The sequence below is a fragment of the Pagrus pagrus genome (genome assembly GCF_965226575.1).
Source record: "Pagrus pagrus genome assembly, chromosome: 24".
In the NCBI taxonomy this organism is placed as follows: Eukaryota; Metazoa; Chordata; class Actinopteri; order Spariformes; family Sparidae; genus Pagrus; species Pagrus pagrus.
The window spans coordinates 12,377,461-12,382,022 of NC_140206.1; the positions used below are offsets into that span (position 1 = coordinate 12,377,461).

The 4,562-nt window shown below is 43.9% G+C and overlaps 1 long non-coding RNA gene across 1 annotated transcript; it reads left to right on the top strand.

The window, feature by feature from the left end:
- The first annotated feature begins 1,048 nt into the window (after nucleotides 1-1,048).
- Nucleotides 1,049-3,437, top strand: LOC311253329. The gene is made up of 3 exons (XR_014621668.1): nucleotides 1,049-1,952; nucleotides 2,030-2,102; nucleotides 2,982-3,437. It is a non-coding gene; the product is annotated as an uncharacterized lncRNA (long non-coding RNA).
- The last annotated feature ends 1,125 nt before the right edge of the window (nucleotides 3,438-4,562 follow it).

Below are 4,562 nucleotides of genomic sequence, written 5' to 3' on the forward strand. Positions count from 1 at the left end.
GAGAAAAAGATTAAGTCATGCGGACGTTGTGTCAGAAGGAAGACGCAACCAGAAAGATCAGCGCCTCTCGTGAACATCCATACAACTCGCCCCATGGAATTGGTGTGCATTGACTACTTATCTCTTGAGCCCGACAGTCACAATACAAAAGACATATTGGTCATCACAGACCATTTTACCAAATATGCTGTCGCCATTCCGACCAAGGACCAGAAGGCAACAACGGTCGCCAAAACTCTTTGGGAGCAGTTCTTCGTGCACTACGGCTTTCCTGAGCGGCTGCTGAGTGATCAGGGCAGGGACTTCGAGTCCCAACTCATCAAAGAACTCTGCGCCCTAGCAGGCATCACCAAGGTGCGCACTACGCCCTATCACCCAAGGGGAAACCCCGTAGAGAGGTTTAATCGAACCCTCTTAGGCATGCTGGGAACCCTAAAAGACAAAGAAAAGAGTCATTGGCGAGATTTCGTAAAACCACTCACGCATGCCTACAACTGCACCAAGAGCGACGTCACAGGGTACAGTCCATACGAATTGATGTTTGGACGTCAACCCCGTTTACCTGTTGATATCGCCTTCTGCTTACCTGTGAAAGATGGCTCCCCCAAGTCCCATTCTCAGTACGTGAAACAACTAAAAGCACGCTTGAAGGAGAGTTATCAGATTGCCATCAGAAATTCACAAAAGGTTGCTGACAGAAACAAGCGTCGCTTTGATAAAGCAGTCCGAGAGTCAACACTCGAGGAAGGAGACCAAGTCTTGGTCAAGAATCTGAGGTTCCGAGGTAAACACAAACTTGCGGACAAGTGGGAGTCCACTATGTACAAGGTTCTGGAAAAAGTGGGAGACCTACCTGTCTACAAAGTACAGTCCATCAACGGGGACGGTCCCATCCGAACTCTACATAGGGACTTGCTACTTGCTTGCGGTGACCTCTCAGAAGAGGAGGAACCTGAACCAGTCAAGCCTAAGGTTCGCAAGCCAAGGACAAGACAGAGTCACCCACAACTCTTGGGGGAACACTCAGAGTCCGATGACGATTTCCTCATCTATCCTGATCTCTCCCCTGTTGTTCCTGAGAAGAGATTCACACAAGTCTGTGAAATCCCGAGGCAGAAACCCAATGCAACCCCAGAGCGTGGCGGTCTGCCGGCCTTGCCTTTGGTACCCTTGACCCCCCAGCCTCAGGTTGGTCCTGAAAACAGCAATCTCCTTGCTGCACCTGTTGAAACACCCCCCGAGTTGGTAGAAGGAGAGGAGCCTGAGGTCATGGTTGAGCAGTCCCCTGCTGGAGAGGACAGTACACAACAGGACGTGACACCTGAACCGGATGAGACAACTGAAATGAATATGACAAACAAATCGGATATGACAAAAGGAACGGAACAGGACAAAACAAATGGAACTGACGAGGAGAACCCTGCAGGTGAAGGGACTGTAGAGGTTCTACAAGGTGCTGAGCCGAACCCCACTCAGGCACCCCAGTCTGACAAAGAAACAGAAAGTGAAAGTGAAACAGGAGGAAACCCCCCTGACTCAACACGGAGGTCAGAAAGGTCACGGCAAGCCCCTGATCGTTTTCAGTACATTCAGTTGGGGAAACCCTTAGTGTCTTTTGCACAGAACATCTTACAGAGCTTTAATCAAGCATTAGACATTATCAGTAACTACGACAACCTCCATGTGATTGAGAGACCAGCTCATGAAGGGACTCATGCAGATTCAAGAGGGGAGGGTGTAACCCACATGGTTACTAAACCAGTATTTGTAGTTTAAATACAGTACCCCCGTTTGCCCACATGGTGGCACCCTCACCCTACGAGTAACCATGGACGCGTTGAACGTGATCTCGACGTGACCTGTGACCTGCACAGTCTTACCCGTCGGTCATTTTAGACCAAGCTGAGACACCGAGCAGAGCGGTCGCACATGTACCGAGCAGAAGGACCGGGGTATGTAAAGTGAACAAAACCACGATAAAACATCAGTAACTCTCGAGCAAAACCTTCATAAGTCTTCTGTTCATTAGGAAGTGTCGTTACGAGTTTGTGTGAAGGAGAGGGAGACCGAGTTCACCGTGTTAAGTGTCCCAGAGAACTCCGGTAAGAAAATGCTATGTTGCTTAGCAAGCCTCAGGCTAGTGTGGGTATTAGCATTGATAGAGAGAATTCCTATGACTGAAGTGAGTTCATAAAAACCAGTCGGAGTCCATGCTAAGTCCATGATATGTTTTGTTGATGTTTTAGACCTGCTCCGGTAGACCTGCTGTATTAATGTGTGCATTGAAAGCGAGCTGTAAAAAGATTGCTAGTGACTAGCGCGAAGCTAACGCTAAGCGCTCTAAGCTAATCGCGGCTAACCGCCGCTATGCTAATTCCAGGTGTTACCTGTTGAATGTGATGTAAATGCTAATGGTGAAGCTATCTAAGCTAATGTGGTACTAGCTGGTCAAGCTAATGAGCTTTACTGAGAGTCATGACGAGAAATACATGCAGCTATGGTACAGAAGTGTGGTTAAATGATACCAGGTCATGTTAATTATTTTTCTGGTCATTGGAATTAATGTGTTGAGTGTTTTTGCACTACAATTGGTTTAATATGTATTCTACTCAAAATAATTCATACTGTTTAGAGTTTATACTGTAACTTTATGGTTAAAAAGAGATAAAATGCTATGGTTAAAAGATAAATACTGTGTTAAAAATGTAAATTCTGATTTATTGAGCGGTTTATAAATATGAATATAGCTTTATTAAAATAAATAAGGTAATTTATGTTAATATTTAAGTTCATGATAAACAATAGTCATGGTAAACATGCTTAGACAGCACTGTAAAAATATATGCAGTCTCAATTAAAGCATTTAAATACTGTGTATCCTTTATTTGGGTATAAGTGTGAAGAAGTAGAGTGAAAGTGAAAGTAGAAGGATGTCAGTTGAATAGGAAGTAATGATTATTTGTTCTACACTCTTTGTGTAGACTGGTTTTTTGTGCTTCGACGGATTAGGACCCCAGATCCAGAATTCCGAGACAGGAGGTTTCGGTGGCGAGCCAATCCAGCGAGAGATTTAGACGGAGCGGGTCCAGCCTGGCCAGCTGTAGACCCAATCCGAGGAGCCGAGATATCGTTTCACTTCACACAGATAAGAACACATACACAAATCTACCCGGGTAGTAAGAACATTTGGACTGAACATTACACAGAACATAAACACAATTGAACATTGAACTCTGACCTTCAATAGAAGGATGGACAATTTTCTTTGAACTTTTTATTTTTTTATTATTTTCTTTAAATACAGAGAGCTCTATTTTTAGTGTTTTGTTTCATTTTTGCAATGTTTACTACTGTGACAATAAATTGTTTCACTACTACCAACTCTATCGAACCTAGCTGAATGTAGTGTTATTGTTGTTACTAGCCAGTTAAGACTACAGGCGCTACACAGTCTACAGTTTTGCATTAGCTGCACGGTTCTTCCTCTGAACACAAGTGCGTTAGGCACAGCAGCTAACGGCTACATGAGCTAACACACTGAAGCCTTTGCCATTTTTACATTAACAATATAAATACATAGCGACAACTTACTGACGGTTGCGAGAGCTCGCAAGACTATTCATGTGAATATACGCTTTGATTTGGGTAACAATCTGTAATAACCCTGGCATCATGACTACCGAGAAGCAGGAGGGCTGCCTGTCAGCCAATAACTCTGCAAGTTATAGTCTTCTCTGGAACTCTCTTGGTGCAAAGCCTAAGAATAAATCATTTCCCTGCAAAATGGGAGGACGACTGATGGAAAGAACCCAGCACCCTGTGCTACTATAGGGCCAAAAACAATCTCTGATCTGGATCTATGCTACGCTCCTCTGGGACATGTCAGTAAGCAGAGAGAAGCAGCAATCAGTTTTTAGCTACCATATACTGAAACACAGCCAGAATACTTTCTGTAGTTGCATTGCCAGGTAGCTGCACTCTAATATAATTCTCCTTTTTTTCAGCTTCTTTTTTTATTTTCTATTCTATGCCATTTTATTAAATCCTATTTTAACACATCTTTCTATATTGCCATGCGCTTCTTGCTTAGGGCCCTCTATGTCTTATGTAAAGCACTCTGAAATTGCCTTGTTGAAAGGTGTTATACAAATAAACTTGCCCTGCATTCCATTGCTTTTTTTTTTGGGTTCCTGTACATTTTTTAAACCACAGTTTTTGTTTCTTTGGTGAAAGCCTCCTGATAGCAGCCGTTAACCACAGTTGTGGGAGCCAGAAGGGCAGAAAACTGTCGCTCTCAAACTCAAACACAGGCCCTTTCAACCATTTCTGCTCTTATTCCTAAAGTGACTACAGCTGTGGCGGTGTACTGATTGATTTTTGCACACACAGAGACCCAGACACAGCAAACTGCTTCCTAAAACTTTTTGCACCGCAAGACGGATGCCTTGAAATGCAAATATGTGCTCTCAAAAAGCGGAAAAAAAAAATGTTTCCCTGCCACCAAAGGATTATGTGAAGGAGACACAAGCCCAAACAGGCGGGATCTTGACACGGGAAGGTTG